Raw genomic sequence first — 20,059 nt, forward strand, 5'->3', positions numbered from 1 at the left:
CTTGCATCTGTTCTGCTGTTATTCTGGGTAAAATTAATAGGTCTAAGGAAGGATCTGATCATAATGACAATCTGGTCTTCACAGCAGGAGGTTTTATAAAGGAGTTGAACTGTGCCTTGTTGAGAACACTTAAAGTAATTAGTTACAGGGCTACTCACTTTCTTTCCTTTTTAATAATAATAATGGTTATTAATGTTTACAAATTAAACAATCTCACTCCAGATGAAAGGAGTGCCAAAACGGAGACTTGGGAGCAGAAACTCCATAACTTTCTGCCTCATGCCGAGGGTGACGATGCTGCACCATCCTCCTCTGCCAGCTGGACTGTCCCCCCTCACCCTCCCTGCTCCGTGCCTCCTCTCTCCTTGCTCCCCAGGGAACTGCTGGAACTCGATGCCTAGAGCTTGCAGAGGTGGAGGCAACCAGCAGAGCTCAGGTGCAGAGGCTAAAACTCCTGACCTCGGTGCCCCATGCCTGGCACAAGAGTTCAGTAAATAATTGTGGGTGCTGCTGCTGCTAAGTCGCATCAGTTGTGTCTGATTCTATGTGACCCCATGGACAGCAGCCCACCAGGCTCCCCGTCCCTGGGATTCTCCAGGCAAGAACACTGGAGTGGGTTGCCATTTCCTTCTCCAGTGCATGAGGGTGAAAAGTGAAAGTGAAGTCACTCAGTCGTGTCCGACTCTTCGAGACCCCACGGACTGTAGCCTACCAGGCCCCTTTGTCCATGGGATTTTCCAGGCAAGAGTGCTGGAGTGGGTCGCCATGTCTGTCTCCAACATTTGTGGATAGGATAGAAAAAACAGATGGAAGGGGAAAAGAATAAAAGAGTAGAAACAAAAAATAGAGAGAGAGAAATAGACAAGAAAAAGAAGAGAAAGAAAAACAAAGAAAGGAAGAAAAAAATAAAGAGGAGAAGAAAGAAAATAAGGGAAAAAGAAAAGAGAGAGATATAGAAAGAAAAGGAAGGAAAAGCACTCACATTGTGTTACTATAAGATACGACTTCAAAGATAGGGAGGGTTGATGCAATAATTTGTGTTCAGGTTTCTTCTCTGTTATTCTGTAAACCAGGGGTAGGCAAAACACAGCCACTGGGTTTAGTTCTGTCCACCACTTGATTTTGTAAATAAGGTTTTGGGGCCTGCATGTTTACATATAGTCTCTAGCTGCTTGCATGCTACACCTGCATATTTGAGTAGCCGCGACAGAGAGTGTATGGCCCCCAAGTCCTAAAAACTGACTATGTCTACCTTACAGAAAAAGTTTGCCAGCCTCTGCTATCATCTTTTGAGAGAAAGCATCCTACTTGATTTGATGTTAAGACATGCAGAGTGGAACTGACTTTTCCAGAATAGAACTTCCCACCTGTATAATGTTCAGAGACCCTTAAGCAAAGACAAGTACCTCTTAGTGAGGCGGTAGAGTGAAGGGGGAGGAATGAAGGAGGATAAGCATCTAAATTTCAGTCTTATCAGTCTGAAAACAGGTTCTGATAGAATGAGATGTTCTGTGTTGCCTGATGTCCATGGGGTTAAAAGTGACTGCGGCAGAAGCAAAGTTGGGAACTAAAAACCCATTCTGTCTCCTAACAAGTTGTCACCACCTAAATTAACTTCTGTGTACATCAAACAAGACAGCATGATGCAAGGATGAGATTTGGAAGGCAAAGACTTAGATCCAAGATTTTCCTTTTACTGATAGTATTATTGTAGTCAAATCACTTAACTTTCCTAAACTCCAGTCTTCTCACTTATAACAAGGAGATGAACAGAAGATAACTTGTTCTTAATGTATGAGGTGAGTGAAGCGTGTCAAAGTCCTTTGAAAACCTTGCAATTCTTATGTAAATAATAATAATAGATATTATGTAATGATGGAGCTCAAACCAGTCAATCCTAAAGGAAATCAACCCTGAATGTTCATTGGAAGGACTGATGCTGAACCTGAAGCTCCAATATTTTGGCCCCTTGATGTAAGAGCTGACTCACTGGAAAAGATCCTGATTCTGGGAAAGATTGAAGGCTTGAGGAGAAGGGAGTGAGGATGAGATGAGATGACTGCATGGCATCATCGATTCAATGGACATGAGTTTGAGCAAGCTCTGGGAGATGGTGAAGGACAGGGAAGCTCTGGTGTGCTGCAGTCCATGGGGGTCCCAAAAAGTTGGACATGACTGAGTGACTAAACAACAACAAAAATGACGGACCTGGATGAGCCCGTGTTTCTGTGCTGTGAAAGTGCAGGCGTGGCTCTCCTGAGGTCTGGCTCTAACAGGGGATCACATGTCTTAAAGGCATTTTTGGTAAAGCTGGGTCTGTCCAGGAAAATCAGACTTTGAAACTATGTAAGGAGATTAGTCCTGGGATTTCTTTGGAAGGAATGATGCTAAAGCTGAAACTCCAGTACTTTGGCCACCTCATGCGAAGAGTTGACTCATTGGAAAAGACTCTGATGCTGGGAGGGATTGGGGGCAGGAGGAGAAGGGGACGGAAGAGGCTGAGATGGCTGGATGGCATCACTGACTCGATGGACATGGATTTGGGTGGACTCCAGGAGTTGGTGATGGACAGGGAGGCCTGGTATGCTGCAATTCATGGGGTCACAAAGAGTCGGACACGACTGAGCAACTGAACTGAACTGAACTGAACACTCATCCAAAAATTCAGGGGTGTAAAACAAGCATTCATTTCTGGCTTACACATCTGCCAGTCACCTGGAGCTGAGTTGGTCTAGAATAGGTTCACAGGTGTTGTTCAGTTGCCAAGTCATGTCTGACTCTTCACAACTCCATGGACTGCAGCATGCCAGGCTTCCGTGTCCCTCACCATCTTCTGGTTTGCCCCAATTCATGTCCGTTGCATCAGTGATGCCATCCAACCAACCAGGGTGACAGTGGATGAGATGGTTGGATGGCTCACCAAACCAACCAACCAGGTTCATCAGGACTTGGCTCTAATTAGGTCTGATTCAAGGTCAATGTTTCTTTCATCTTGTTTGGACAAGTGGCTTCCCAAGGCATGTTCTTTTCACAGTAATAGTCACGAGTACCTGAGCCCAAGCTTCTACTTGCATCACGTCTGTTTAATATGCCATTGGTCACAGCGAGAAACAGGAACACACACTCTTCTCAGCATGAGGCCCAGGCAAGCCAAAGATCAACCCAGCATCACCTCGGTGGGGGAGCATACTCCTCCACGGAGGTCCGATGGAGGGAGCAGATATTTGTTGACAGATAATCTATTACAGAAGTCAAAGCATTAGCCAAGCCAATCTAGTGCACCCCAAAGCTACTGGATCCAGTTGTTGAAGTGTGCTGCCATTTTGACGTTGGTGGTGGACTATCGCTGGAATGAAATTCATTTGCTAATCTGAACCATTTATTTTTATCCTCACATTCAAAATTTTCATGTCCAGATTCGATGGAATGGGAAGTAAAGAAAACTGCACAGTTTCTCTAATAACTGAAATTCTTTGACCAAATTTTATAGAAAAAAACCTGTACTCTTTAAGAATAAATTTGGGTCATTTGGAAGCTGTGAATATAATAAAGATGCAGGAGTACAGAATAAAGTAAGTCAGAAAGAGAAATATAAATATCATACACTGATGCATATATGTGGAATCTAGAAAGATGGCACTGATGAATTTATTTTCGGGGCAGCAGTGGAGAAACAGACATAGAGAGCAGACCTATGGACATGGTGGGAGGGGAAGAAAGAGAGGGTGAGATGTATGGCGAGAGTAACATGGAAACTTACAATACTATATGTAAAATAGATAGCCAATGTGAATTTGCTGTATGACTCAGGGAACTCAAACAGGGGCTCTGTGACAGGCTGAAGGGTGGGATGGCGAGGGAGATGGGAGGGAGGGGACATGGGTGTACCTATGACTGATTCTTGTTGATGTTTGACAGAAAAACCACAAATTTCTGTAAAGCAATTATCCTTCAGTTAAAAAAATAAATAAAGTGACAATATATATATATATATATATATATATATATATGCAGGAGGATTGAGTATAGTGGTAACAGGAAACAAAAGAAACCAGGACTAAAATTAGACTCCAGCAAGAAAGAGCTGAGGTCACCTTAAATAAGAGTGACAGCCATGGGCAGGGGGTCCCAATTAATTAATTACACCTTAATTTAAAAACTCTCTCTGTTCTGTGTCACCCTCACTGTCCTCTAGAGCTATGGGGATGCCATGGCATGCTGGGGCAGGGAAGGGGTAAAACCAGCTTCTCTGTTTCTTTGTTTTTCTCGCTCTCTTTTCCTCCTGCTCCACAAGAGGTAAGTGTAAGGTTACCATAGGATCAACAGCTTCATAAATATGCAGAAGAAAGACAAATCAACCTGAAATCCAAAAAAAAAAAAAAAAAAAAGGTAAATATAAATAGACTTGTTTGTTTCAAGGATTTGCGATGAATGCTTGACTCAGTCTGAAGATTAATCAGTGACGGGTAATTATACTTTCACACACACATATCCAAATACACAGAAAGATAACCCTGGTCCCCTCTAAGCAACATGAATGCAAAAAAATGTGGGAGTGTTCTGGTTCAAACGGAGGTGAGGCCACCTGAGGCTCCTTGCTGAGTTTGAATTCACTTCGTACTCTTTGCTGAGCCACAGGCTTTGGAAGGCACCATGGGGTGGGTGTCACTGGTATCTATGAGCCGCCTCCTTTTCTGCCTTCTTTCACCTTTCCTCCTTTACTTTCTCTACCTCCCTCCCTTCCTCCACCCTCCTTCTCTCCCTTCCTCTCCCTCTCCCTTATTTCTTGTGCAGTTTTCTGAAATTTGACTTTTTTCCTGCCAAAGGAGGTAAGCAATCCATAGACATTTATGAATGTTTCATCATTATGACAAGCTTACAATTGCCAGCAAGGTTAAGAAACCCAAGCCCTGTCCTGTAGGAACCCAAAATCTAAAGCAATTTTTCTCAACTGAGGGTCATTTTGCCCCTCCAAGAGACATTTGACAGTGTCTGGAGACCCAGTGTTGTGGCTTGGGGTGGGAGTCACTGGAATTAGTGGGTAGAGGCCAGGGATACTGCTAAACATCCTAAAATACACAGTGAAAGTGTAAGTGTTAGCCACTCAGTCGTGTCTGACTCTTTGCAACCCCATGGACTGTAGTCCACCAGGCTCCTCTGTCCATGGAATTCTCCAGGCAAGAATACTGGAGTGGGTAACCACTCCCTTCTCCAGGGGATCTTCTTGACTCAGGGATCAAACCAGGGTCTCCTGCATTTCAGGCAGATTTTTTACCACCTGACCCACCAGAGAAGCCCCAATAATACACAGGGAAGACCCCAAAGCAGAATTATCCCATCCTAAATGTCAATAGTGCTGAGGCTGAAAGACCATGGTCTAGAAAGAGAAACAAAATGCAAACAGATTAAAACGTGATTCACTTCCAGGCTATGGAGAAAGGTCTCAATATGTGTTATCTATTTGGGCTTAATAAACTGCGGTTCTTGCTTCTCTCTCTGGACTCTGGGTCTTTTCAGTTCTTCAGGCTCCCAGCTTTCCTGCTACTTTTGAGAACACGGGACTCTTGATCATAGTTGCAGTCTTAGGAGTGAAGTTCCTCTCCTTTAACCTATCATTCCTTGAACCTTCCTGGTAGCTCAGTATTTGGCCGTCTGCCACTTGCCCATGCTTCCATTCCATCTACCCATCCACTCATCTACCCATCCACTCATCCACCCATCCACCCATCCAGTCAGCCAGCCAGCAATAAACATTTGGCACTGCTAGAGTTACTCAAACTCTACAGGCATATCTTACTCTCAGATAAGACTTCTTTGGAGGGAAAAAAGTCTATGTGTGATATAGGAATTGGAAGAGGACAGGGGCTGAGCTTTCTGTAACTGTTTTTGGTTAATTCCCATGGGTAATATGCCAGTTTCCTTCTCTTGCTAATGCCTCAAGTTCCCCCTGTTAGATGAGAATCTCACTCCCAGACACTGTATTCTTCTGTAAGACATACACCCGGGTAATCAACCTGATCTCCCGGTGGAGGGAGAAGGGAAGTGGGGAATGAAAGTTAGAGTGGCAGCATCCTGCCTATACACCACACAGGCTCTGTAGCCTAGGGCAAGTTTCTCCAACCTTCGTGTCTTAATTCCTCATTTGTACAATAATGACACTTTACTAAAAGAGTCACAGTGAGGACTGACTGAGTCCATCCAGGAAAAGCACTTAGAACAGTGCCTGCCCCATAGTAAGTGCTCAATAAATATTAACTCTCATTATCAATTGTCATCACTACCAAGAAAAAAGTCACTAGTTTGGGGATCATGAAAAGTTCTATTAAGTTTCAGAGGCTGGAGAGGAGCAGTTAAGACCCTATAATCAGGAATAAGACCCCTAAGGGACACCCCCTTTTTTTTTAACCACTATCACTTAAACCAGGGTTTCTGAGCCTCAGCAGTACGAATATTTAGGGTCTGGTCATTTTTAAGTTTTGCATCATCCCTGGCCTTTATTCGCTACATGCAAGATAGCTTTTCCCCAGTGGTGACAACCAATGTCTCCAGACATCACCAAGTGTCCCCTGGGAAGCAAATCACCCTGGTTGAGAACTACTATCTTAAACAATAATGATTTTTTAAAAATCAATGATAGTAATAATCATGTGTGATGAATCACCTGCTCATCATTTGCAATTTCCCTTTGATTGGGCGTGAGGGCATTTTCCATGTGCTGCATGCAAATGTAGATGCTTCAAAACTGCCTTCATTCTGTGGCATCTGAGATGCTTTTTTTCCAGGACAGTCTGATTGGTTCCTCCCAGGCAGTTTGCCTCTAGTTCAACATACTTGCCACAAGGTGGATGGATAACAAATGTTCAAAAGAATAAGTTCCTTCCCAAGCAGAGATAACTGAGAATCTTGAGATTAATGCATATATTCCACCCAATTATGATGTTAATATAAACATGACTTCAGAAAGATAACAATATAAATATGTATTAATCAGTAACCACTTCCTTATCTCTAACTGTTCTTTAGTCACACAGACCTTGGCTGGAAGCTTTGGTCTGGCTTTTACTGTGAAGTGACTTTCAACAGGTTAGTTATCCTCTCTAACCCTCAGTTACCTCTTCCATAAAATGGGGCTAATAATCACACTTACCTTATAAACATTAAGTAACAGAATGCACGTGAAAAAAAAATTGTGCAATAAAGGCACAGATGAAGAATTCAACAAAAGTTAGTTGTAACTGTTGCTTAAAAGAGAAAAATGATAAGTCACAAAATTAAATGATTAATGTATAGGCACAGATTGGTACCCTTCTCACTGTATTTTCAACTTGTTTCAAACACTATTAAACAACATTTTGGGGTTCCAACTTGGGTTGGAACTTGGGTTCCAACTTGGGTTTCATTTGGGTTGAATAGTAATCATCATTTGCAATTTCCCAACTTATCTCTCCAAACTTATCTCCACCCAGAACCCCAGTGAAAGTGAAAGTGTTAGTCACTCAGTCGTGTCCGACTCTTTGCAACCCCAAAGGGGACACTTGTTACTTGCCAGGCTCCTCTGTGCTTGGAATTCCCCAGGCAAGAATACTGGCATGGGTAACCATTCCCTTTTCCAGGGGATTTTCTGAACCCAGGGATTGAACTCGAGTCTCCTGCATTGCAGGAGGATTCTTTACAGTCTGAGCCACCAGGAAGTCTAGACTGGGGTGTCCTTTTAAGAAGGCGATGTGAGAGGCAGACACACAAAGAGGGAAACCTGCCAAGTGAAGATGAGGCAGAGATCGGAGTGAGGCGCCTACAAGTCACGGAACACCAAGGACTGCCTGCAATCACTGGAAGCTAGAAGAGGTACAGGAAGGATTCTTCCCTGGATCCCTCAGAGGGAGCATGGCTCTGCCATCACTTTGACTTTAGACTTCTAGTCCCCAGAACTGTGAACTAACACATTTCTGTTATTTTAAACCCTGAAGTTTATTGTGCTGTGTAACGGCAGCCCTGGGGACTAATAATACCAAATGGCTCTGTCTTTTAGACTCTGCTTAGGTGGGTGATGCTGTTTATTGACTCATGCAAAAATGGCTTCCCCTATTTTCTTATTTCCATCAGATCCAGCATTGCTTTTGAAAAGAAATCTTTATTGAATTTGTTGCCTTTGTTTAATGTTTTGGGTTTTGGCCATGAGGCATGTGGGATCTTGGCTCCCTGACATGGGACTGAACCCATACCTCCTGCATTGGAAGATGGAGTCTTAACCACTGGACCACCAGGGAAGTCCCGAGCCCTAATGAGCTTAAGGGTACAGTTACTCCAGGTAAGACCTAGTAACCCTTCTGGGCAGAGCAGCTTTGTTGATTCACAGGTCCCTCCCCAATTCTACCATATTTCTGTATTTCAGACTACACCAAAGGATCACGTTCTTCTCATCTTCCAATCAAAATCTGATTTAGCAACATTTGGCAATCCTCCTACTAATTCACATCTCACTTAATTACCTTCTGCTGTCTTCATCCTAATTCATGGGTCTCCTCCACTGAATTGATCAGTTTACTCTCCACAAAGCTTGACTGGTTTACAAAGGTTCATGCTTCTGGCAGAAATGGCTATTGATGTCAATAACTCTATAAATATATATTGCCATTTTCCCATGAACCTAAAATAAAATATTCATAGAATCCTGGGTTTAGGAGAGACCATAAAGGTCATCTCCTCTCATATCCCCTACCCTCCACTTCCCCCTCTTCAATGCATGAATTTTCTCCACACTAGTTTTACAAGCAGAGAAGGCAATGGCACCCCACTCTAGTACTCTTGCCTGGAAAATCCCATGGACAGAGGAGCCTGGTGGGCTGCAGTCTATGGGGTCGTGAAGAGTCAGACATGACTGAGCGACTTCACTTTCAATTTTCACTTTCATCATTGGAGAAGGAAATGGCAACCCACTCCAGTGTTCTTGCCTGGAGAATCCCAGGGACAGGGGAGCCTGGTGGGCTGCCGTCTATGGGGTGGCACAGAGTCGGACATGGCTGAAGCGACTTAGCAGCAGCAGCAGCAGCAGCAGCAGTCTTACAAGCAGACATCTACTCATTGCTTTAAAACCTACAATGGTGGGAAATTCACTGCTTCTTGCCACTGTCCATTTTATTGTTAGACATTTCCAGTGTTAGAAAGCTCTTTAAACAGAGTTGAAATGTGTCTGTCATTGTATTCACTGGTCATGGTTTTGCCCTCAGAGCTCAATAAATAATATTCATTGCTCTCCTTATGCACTCACATCTAATAATAGTGAGTTGCAAAATCACCATTCCATCCCCACCTCCCCATAAGTTTACTACATTTTACTCCAGCCTAAACTAACCTTACTTTCTTAGTCGTCTCATAACAAAATTTAAAGTCCTTAAACATTTTTGTCACACTCTGTTGAACACATTCCAAGTTACATATATTCTTATGGTATGCCCCTAGAAGCATATAGAGCATTCCTAGCAACTCTAGTAGGAAGAGAGCAAACTGAACTATACCAAGATTTAAAAAAAAAAAAAACTAAGTTTTCTAGTAGTTTTTCAGCCATGAATGAGAACTTAATGCTCGGTAAAAACACAAAATTCTACTGCTGGGAAAGTGAAGAAGCTAGAGAAGAATTCATTAAGATATCTAAGGAAAGTTGCATGCATGTTCAGTCGCTCAGTCATGTCTGAGTATTTGTGACCTCATGGACTGTAGCTCACCAGGCTCCTCTGTCCATGGGATTCTCCAGGCAAGAATACTGGAGTGGGTAACCATTCCATTCTCCAGGGGATCTTCCCAACTCAGGGACTGAATCCATATCTCCTGAGTCTCTCCATTGGCAGGCGGATTCTTCTGAGTCACCTGGGAAGCCCAGGGAAAATTGGAAAGATTAAATGAGAATAAACTAGACTTTGGACAAATGTGAAAAGGGAGACAGCAAAGGGATTTTAATTTTAACCCAAACCCATGGTTGGGGCTATGTTCCCGTTTTTCTGCTGTGTAACAAACCACCCCAAACTTAGTGGTATAAAACAGTAACATTTTATTTTAACAGATTCCGTGAGTCAGAAATTTGAACAGGAGCAGTGGGGATGCTTTGTTCCTGCTCCTATATGTCTGGGTCCTCAAGTAGGAAGACCCCAAAGCTAGGATGACCAAAACATCTCTGGGCATCATGACGACATGTGGGTGGCTGGCTTGAATGCTGGGCTCAGCTGTCACTGTCGACTTAAACATCAGCACATGGCCTTTCCACGCAGCTAGGGTTTCTCATAGCATGGCAGCTGGGTATCAAGAGACGTATCCCCAGAATGAACTTTCCAAGAGAACCAGGGGGGCACTGCATGGCTTTTTCTGACCTCATCTCGGAAATAACAAAACACCACTTCCACGGCAATCTCTTGGTTACCTCTTGGTGAGGGTAATTGCAAAGTCTCCATGAAAAAAGGGATGTGGGATGGGAGAGTATTGTGGCAGCATCTTTGAAAAATAGAACCTGTCATTATCTGGAGAAGTAAAAATCAACAGTGTCAAATCTCAGTGTCCAACAGAGATCACTGAGCAAAAGCAGCCCAGAATTGAGGAACTCCCTATGGAGACATCTTCCAAGTAGGACAAAGCTGTACATCTTTACCTGTCATATTCTCAACCCTGTTCTCCATATGTGGTTTACATTTAGAGAATTTTCACATTGGCATGGCTTCTTACATTCTAAAGAGTAGAACGAATGTGATGGTGGGTTTATATAATGGGCCATGGTTAGGCAAATCTACTGAAAAACCAAAGTGGTCATAAATGAAAAATTCTCACACTTTGAAGTGCAGGTGCATTTAAGGGGGAAATGAATGATTCTAGGGTTGGTTTAGAGTGAGTATCAAGTTCCAGATTCTGGTCCTTAAGTCTGGGAGACATAGTTCTCTTAGTAAAATAAATGGTATTCATACTCTGGTGATGATGCTCTGGCTGTGGCTAAAGGAGACAATGAGTCCAGAACCCTGTTTCTCTTCAGCCTGGAGTACACCTCACTCTGGTGTGTGGTTAGTTCAACTGTACTTTGGGTACACATATTCACAATCAAGGGTAATAATATAGAGCTATGTGCGTTTATCTTTGTGCTTATCTTATTTGTATTATTTGTACTACTGTGCTGCTTTGGGAATAATCCAAATAAAAACAATCTTAAGCTGAGTACAAGGCAGCATTCTAGCCCATCCTTGAATTTGGAATAGACTCTATGGTTTAACCAAAATAGCTCTAATGAGAAAGGACTCTGGCAAGAACTGAAAAGCAAGGTCTATGTTTCCAAGGATGTAAACATCAAGAGTAATAACCTCCCTTTTCACCTTTGAGTGGTAGCAAAAAGTAATAATCAGCAATCAGGGAATGTCCTATCAAAGGTTATCTGACTTTTCTTTAATCATGTTCCATCAGAGAGCCTTGACCATCTCCGTCAGGGATGACCTGGTCATGGTAGTTACTGTTCAAACTACACATTTGACATTTACCATACATTTTGCTGTCCATCATTGCTTTTCACTGCATGTGTATTTGTCTAATTATGAACTTCTCTTACATATACAGGAAGACTCTATCTTCCTCATGATGGTCTCTCTGCAGTTTTGTGTACTTTGGATGTACAACGTAGCTGCCCAACTTCCCAATGATATTAGTTTATTTTCTGAACTGTTATTCATAGTCGCAATGCCATGCTTTGACCATTCTTTTCTTTCCATTGTGAATGTGTTCCATTTCCACTTCCCAAATCCAAATGTTTCCCAGGCGCCTCAAGACCAGATGCAATTCCATTTTCTCCAAGGACTTTCCCAAACAGTTCTATGCTAACTCACATCCATCTCCTTCTTCTGTAAATTCCTCCCATCACACTTACCATCTGTCTCTATCACTTTGACACTTTTATCACATTCTTCCTTCTCTTCTTACTTATCTATTCTTTGTAAGTTTGTGTTGATTATTCTCTTAGGCTAAGGGCTCCTGTGGGAGATGGGGGGCAGACACCATTTTTTGTTATTTCCTCTACAGCCTATGTATAAAACAAGTATTTGTTAAAAATACAAATAAGCTCTCTTGTTAGGAGTGAGGAAGTTTTCACTTATTGATCCCTGCTGTTTCTCTCACTCAGCTTCCCTGGTAGCTCAGAGGGTAAAGAATCTGCTTGCAATGCAGGAGACCCAGGTTTGAACCCTGGGTTGGAAAGATCCCTTGGAGAAGGAAATGACAACCTACTCCAGTATTCTTGCCTGGAGAATTGCATGGACAGAGGAGTCTGGTGGGCTACAGTCCATGGTATCACAAAGAGTCAGACATGACTGAGCAACTAACACATTTTCTCTTGCTCAGTCCCTCTTCTAACCTACAAGAGACTTTTGTGAAAAGGCTGGGAAGATCAATTTTATATTCCATAAGGAGACACAGAAATAAAAAAAAATTCCAAGAGTTATTTGCCCAGGAACCCAAGGACCAGCCTCCCAAGTCACTGCCCTGTGCATGTCCCTGTTTCTGTCCACTTTTCTCCTGAGTACACCTCCACTAGTCAATGGCCCATGCCAGGAGACCCAGAGCAGCTTTAGGAGAAGGCCTGGAAACTCTATTGCTTGGAGCTTTGAGAACAGAAAACATTGTGTTGAGCTAAACTACAGAGGGGCCTGAGTTACATCAGTCTCAACATTGTTGGGTCTCTACTTTGAGTCCTTTCTAAAGTCCTTCCTGCTGTATTCTTCTATCTAGGGAAAGAGTTGGCAGAATTTTTTTCTCTTTTCTGTAAAGAACCAAACTGTCAATATTCTTGGTTTTGTGAGCTATATAATCTCTGTCACAACCTTTCATGTCTGCCATAGATCAAATGAGTGTGGCTGAGTCCCAATAAAACTTTATTTATAAATGCAGGTAGAGAGGAGTAACCAAGATGGTGGAGGAGGAAGACACTTAACTTACTTCCTTATAGGTGCTCCAAAATTACAACTATTTGCAGAGCAACTATTAATGAGAAAGACTTAAGACTAGCAGAAAAGATTTTCTACAACTTAAGATATAAAAAAGAACTCATAACAAAATAGGTAGGAGGAATACAGATACAGAATAGTAGAGACACATACCCCAGGGTGGACAATCCCAAAACAGGAAGTAATTAAAACTGCTCGCACAGCCCACATAGGGGGAAACCCTAAGGTATGTGGCTCTGGTGACCAGATGCGACTGTGCTGCTGAGACACAAAGGCCTTCTCCTACAAGAGGCCACTTTTCCGAGGTTGGGAAATGTAACCCACTTACCAAATACATAGAAATAAAAACAGCAAAATGAGGTGACAGGAGAATGTGTTCCTAATGAAGAAATAAGGCAAAACTCCATAAGATGAATTCAGTGGAGCAGAGATTACACAATCCACCTAAAAGAGAGTTCAAGGTAATCACCATAAAGACACTCAAAGAACTAGGGAGAAGAATGGATGGACAGAATGAGAATTTCAACAGAGTTAGAGAATATAAAGAAGAACAAAACAGAACTGAAGAACACTATAACTGAAATGAAAAATACACTGGAAGGAATCAACAGTAGATTAGATGGTACAGAAGACAGGGTAAGTGAGACAGAGTAGTGGAAATCACTGAAGCCAAACAGAAGAAAGAATTTAAAAGTTGAGGATAATTTAAGAGGCCTCTGTAACATATCTAATACAGCAATAACTGAAAACTTTCCTAAGCTAGGAAAGGAAAGAAAATTCAGTTTCAGGAACCATTGAGGAATCCAACATGAATTCAAACAAACCCACAACAGGACATAAGTAAAACAGCAAAAGTTAAAGAATTCTAAAGTCAGCAAGAGGAAAAAGAAGTCCTCTATGAGAGAATCCCCATAGAATTATCAATTGATTTCTCTACAGAAACTTCACAGGCAAGAAGGGAGTGGCGTGATGTATTCATAGTGCTGAAAGGGAAGAATCTGCAACCTAGGATACTCTACCCAGGAAGATTACTATTAATATTTAGAATTAAAGGAGAGATAAATAATTTCTCAGACAAGCAAAAACTAAAAGACTAAAACTGCCCTAAAAAAAATATTAAAGGATCTTCTATAAGTGGAAAAGAAAAGGTTACAATAAGTGAGAATCTATAGGAAAGGAAAAATCCCAATAATAAAGGCCAATATGTAATAAAGGCTGTGGGCCAAGCACTTTAATAAGCTACTACAAAAAAGTAAATGACAAAATCTGTAAAATCAACTATTAAGTACAATAAACATTGAGGGACAAACATGAAGATGCAAACTGTGACATCAAAAGCACAGAACATGGGGGAGAGGAGTAAAAAAATGTAGATTGTTTAGAATGTGTTTGAAATTAAGTGACTATCCATATAAAACAAGGGAATATAAGTCGACATGCTAATCACAAATCAAAAACTTGTAACAGATACATAAACACTAGAGAGAAAGGAAAATATGCATATCACTAAAGAAAATCATCAAAACACAAGGGGAAAAGCTAAAAGAAGTAAAGAACAGACAAGTACTACAAAAACCACCAAAACACAAATAACAATGACAAAAAGTATATACCTATCAATAATTGCTTTAAATGTCAATGGAATAGACATTCTAATCCAAAGATACTCGGTGGCTGATTGGATTAAAAAAAAAAAAAAAACAAGGTTCATTTATATACTGTTTGTAAGAGATTCACTTCAGAGCTTCCTTGTCAGCCTCCAGGGCTTCCCTGGTGGCTCAGAAGGTAAAGAATCCACCTGCAATGCAGGAGACCTGGGTTCAATCCCTGGAGAAGGGAATGGCTACCCACTCCAGTATTCTGGCCTGAAGAATTCCATGAACAGAGGAGCCTGGTTAGCTACAATCCATGGGCTGGCAAAGAGTCAGATATGACTGAGAAACTTTCAGTTTCACTTCAGAGCTAAAAATACAGACTGCAAGTAAGTGGTTGGAAAAAGATTTTATGCGAATAGAATCAACAAGAAAGAGTGTACAGAAATTCTCATATGAGAGAAAATAGATTTTAAAATAAAGTCTTTAACAAAAGATGAAGAAAGCATTGTGTATTGATAAAGGGATAAATATAAGATTATATAATACTTATATATATATATATATATAAAAGATTATATAAAATGTATCAGGATGGTGCATTGGAGGGACGTGCACTCATCTTCTCCTGTGAGAACTTCAAAATTACAACTTGCTGCTAAACAACTGTTGACAGGAGAATGTTGGATTCCACCAAAAAAAAAGATACCCGCCCCATCCAGGGGAAAAGGAGAAGCCCCAGAAAGATAGTTGGAGGGTCAGAATCATGTTTACAATCAAACCCCACACCTGCCAGAGATACCCAGAAGGCTCAAATAAACCTTGTGTGCACCAGGACTCAGAGACTCTGCAGAGACGGAGCCAGAGCTGTGTTTGAATGTTTCCTGTGCAGGTATGGGTCACAAGCGGCCTGCCACAGGGGCAGGGGCTCTGGGTGCAGCAGACCTAGGTATGGCATAAACCCTCTTTGGAGGAGGTTGCCATTAACCCCACCATAGAGCCACCAGAACTGGGGAAACAGACCCTTGCAGGGCACAAACAAAGCTCTGCATGCACCAGGACCCAGGAGAAAGGAGCACTGTCCGCACAAGAGACTGTCCCAGGTTTGCCCGTGAGTATTCAGGAGTCTCTAGCAGAGGCATGGGTTGGTGGTGGTCTGCTGAAGGGTCAGGGGCCCTGAGTGCAGCAGTGCATGCATGGGACCTTTTGAAGGAGGTCGCCATTATCTTCATTACCTCTACCATAGTTTGGTCTCAGGTCAAACAGCCGGGAGGGAACACAGCCCTGCCCATCAACAGAAAATTGGATTAAAGATTTACTGAGCATGGCCCTGCCCATCAGAACAAGACCCAGTTTCCCCCTCAATCAGTCCCTCCCATCAGGAAGCTTCCATAAGCCTCTTATCCTTATCCATCAGAGGGCAAATGGACTGAAAATCTAACCAATTTGATCACAGAAAACTAACCAATTTGATCACATGGACCACAGCCTTGTCTAACTCAATGGAACTATGAGCCATGCCATGTAGGGCCACCCAAGATGGATGGGTCATGGTGGAGATTTCTGACAAAATGTGGTCCACTGGAGAAGTGAATGGCAAACCAATTCAGCATTGTTGTCTTGAAAACCCCATGAACAATATGAAAAGGCAAAAAGGACATTTAAAGATGAACTCCCTAGGCTGGTAGGTGCCCAATATGCTACTGGAGATCAGTGGAGAAATAACTCCAGAAAGAATGAAGAGATGGAGCAAAAGCAAAAGCAGCACCCAGTTGTGGATGTGACTGGTGATGGAAGTAAAATCCGATGCTGTAAAAAGCAATATTGCATAGGAACCTGGAATGTTAAGTCCATGAATCAAGGCAAACTGGAAGTGTTCAAACAGGAAATGGCAAGAGTGAACATCGACATTTTAGAAATCAGTGAACTAAAATGGACTGGAATGGGTGAATTTAACTCAGATGACCATTATATCTACTACTGTGGACAAGAATCCCTTGGAAGAAACGGAGTAGCCATCACAGTCAACAAAAGAGTCTGAAATGCAGGACTTGGATGCAATCTCAAAAACAACAGAATGATCTCTGTTCCTTTCCAAGGCAAACCATTCACTATCACGGTAAACCAAGTCTATGCCCCAACAAGTAATGCTAAAGAAGCTAAATTTGAATGGTTCTATGAAGACCTACAAGACCTTCTAGAACTAACACCCCCAAAAGATGTCCTTTTCACTATAGGGGGCTGGAATGCAAAAGTAGGAAGTCAAGAGATACCTGGAGTAACAGGCAAGTTTGGCCTTGGAGTACAAAATGAAGCAGGGCAAAGGCTAACAGAGTTTTGCCAAGAGAACACATTGGTCCTAGCAAACACCCTCTTCCAACAACATAGAAGAAGACTACACATGGACATCACCAGGTGGTCAATGCTGAAATCAGATTGATTATATTCTTTGTAGCCAAAGATGAAGAATACAGTCAGCTAAAACAAGACCAAGAGCTGACTGTAGCTCAGACCATGAACTCCTTATTGGCAAATTCAGACTTAAATTGAAGAAAGTAGGGAAAACCACTAGACCATTCAGGTATGACCTAAGTCAGATGTTTTAGGATTATACAGTGGAAGTGACAAATAGATTCAAGAGATTAGATCTGATAGAGTGCCTGAAGAACTATAGTCGGAGTTTTGTGACATTGTACAGAAGGCAGCGATCAAGACCATTCCCAAGAAAAAGAAATGCAAATTATCTGAGGAGGCCTTACAAATAGTTGAGAAAAAAAGAGAAGCTAAAGGCAAAGGAGAAAAGAAAAGATATACCCATTTGAATGCAGAGTTCCAAAGAATAGGAAGGAGAGATAAGAAAGCCTTCCTTAGTGATCAATGCAAAGAAATACAGGAAAACAATGGAATGGGGAAGACTAAAGGTCTCTTCATGAAAATTAGAGATTAAAGGGAATATTTCATGCAAAGATGGGCACAATAAAGGACAGAAATGGTATGGACCTAACAGAAGCAGAAGATATTAAGAAGAGGTGGCAAGGATATACTGAGTGAGTGGAGTCACTCAGTTGTGTCCAATTCTTTGCAACCCCATGGACTGTAGCCTACCAGGCTCCTCCATCCATGGGATTTTCCAGGCAAGAGTACTAGAGTGGTTTGACATTTCCTTCTCCAAGAATACACAGAAGAACTATACAAGAAGGATCTCCATGATCCACATAACCATGATGGTATGATCACAATTGCACTCATTTCACACACTAGCAAATTAATGCTCAAAATCCTCCAAGCCAGGCTTTGACAATATGTGAACTGTGAACTTCCAGATGTTCAAGCTGGATTTAGAAAAGGCAGAGGAATCAGAGATCAAACTGCCAACATCAGTTGGATCATAGAAAAAGCAAGAGAGTTCCAGAAAAACATCTATTTCTGCTTTATCGACTATGCCAAAACCTTTGACTGTGTGGATTACAACAAACTGTGGAAAATTCTTCAAGAGATGGGAATACCAGACCATCTGATCTGCCTCCTCAGAAATCTATGCAGGTCAAGAAGCAACAGTTAGAACTGGACATGGAACAACAGACTTGTTCCAAACAGGGAAAGGAGTACGTCAAGGCAGTATATTTTCACCCTGCTTATTTAACTTATATGCAGAGTACATCATGTGAAATACCAGGCTGGATGAAGCACAACTTGGAATTAAGGTTGCTGGGAGAAATATCAATGTCTGATATGCAGATGACACCACCCTTATGGCAGAAAGCGAAGAACTAAAGAGCCTCTTGAAGAAAGTGAAAGAACAGAGTGAAAAAGTTGGCTTAACACTCAACATTCAGAAAACTAAGATCATGGCATCTGGTCCCACCACTTCATGGCAAATAGATGGGGAAACAATGGAAACAGATACAGACTTTCTTTCTGGGGGCTTCAAAATCACTGCAGATGGTGACTTCAGCCACGAAATTAAAGAATGCTTGCTTCTTGGAAGAGAAGCTATGACCCACCTAGACAGCTTATTAAAAAGCAGAGACAATACTTTGCTGACAAATGTCCATCTAGTCAAAACTACGGTTTTTCCAGTAGTCATGTATGGATTAAGAGTTGGACTATAAAGAAAACTGAGCACCAAAAAATTGATGCTTTTGAATTGTGGTGTTGGAGAAAACCCTTGAGGGTCCCTTGGACTGCAAGGAGATCAAACCAATCAATCCTAAAGGAAATCAGTCCTGAATACTCATTGATGCTGAAGCTGAAGCGGCCACCTGATGGAAAGAACTGAGTCATTGAAAAGACCCTGATGCTGGGAAAGATTGAAGGTGGGAGAAAAAGATGATGACAGAGGATGGGATTGTTGGGTGACATCACTGATTCGATGGACATGAGTTTAAGCAAGCTCCAGGAGTTGATTATGGACAGGGAAGCCTGGTGTGCTACAGTCCGTGGGGTTGCAAAGAGTTGGACACGACTGAGCAACTGTACTGAACTGAACTGATACAATACTTCTTAATATATATGCAACTTATATGCTTCCCTGGTGGCTCAGACAGTAAAGAATCCTTTTATAATGTGGGAGACCTAGGTCCAAGCCCTGGGTTGGGAAGATCCCCTGGAGGAGGGCATAGCAATCCACTTCAGTATTCTTGCCTGGAGAATCCCCATGGACAGAGGAGCCTGGTTGGCTATAGTTCATGGGGTTGCAAAGAGTCGGACATGACTGAATGACTAAGCACAGTGGAACACAGAAATATAAAGTGAATATTAACAGATATAAAGGGAGAAATTACAGTAATACAATTGTAGGGGAATTTAATATCCCACTCACATCAATGGAAAAATCATACAGACAGAAAACCAGTATGACCAATGAGCCAATGAAGAAAGCCAAAGGAAAACTTTAGAATACCTCAAAGTCTATAGGACACAGTGAAAGCAGTTCTAACAGGGAAGTTTATATCAACATAGACCTACCTCATGAAACAAGAAAGGTATCAAATAAACAACCCTACCTATTATCCAAAAGAATTAGAAAAAGAAGGATGAACAAACCCCCAAAGTCAGCAAAAGGAAAGAAATAATAAAATCATATATAATCATGTAAATAAGAGAGAGATAAAAATAGAAAAGATAAATAAAACCAAGAGCTAGTTTCTTAAAAAAATAAATTGATAAGCCTTTAGCTAGGCTTATCAAGAAAAAAAGAGAGACAATCCAAATGAATAAAATAAAAATAAAAGAGGAAAAAACAACTGATAACACAGAGATACAAAAAAAAATCATAAGAGAATACTATGAACAGCTATATGCCAACAGATTCAACAACCTAGAGGAAACAGACAAATTTCTAGAAGCAGACAACCTGAATCAGGAAGAAATAGACAATCTGAACAAACTGATTACTACTAGTGAAACTGAATTTGTAATTAAAAAAACTTCCAGTAAGCAGAAATCCAGGACTAGATGGATTTACAGGGGAATGTACCAAACATATAAAGACGAGATAATGAT

This window comes from Bos javanicus, chromosome 15 (assembly GCF_032452875.1).
Source record: "Bos javanicus breed banteng chromosome 15, ARS-OSU_banteng_1.0, whole genome shotgun sequence".
NCBI lineage: Eukaryota > Metazoa > Chordata > Mammalia > Artiodactyla > Bovidae > Bos > Bos javanicus.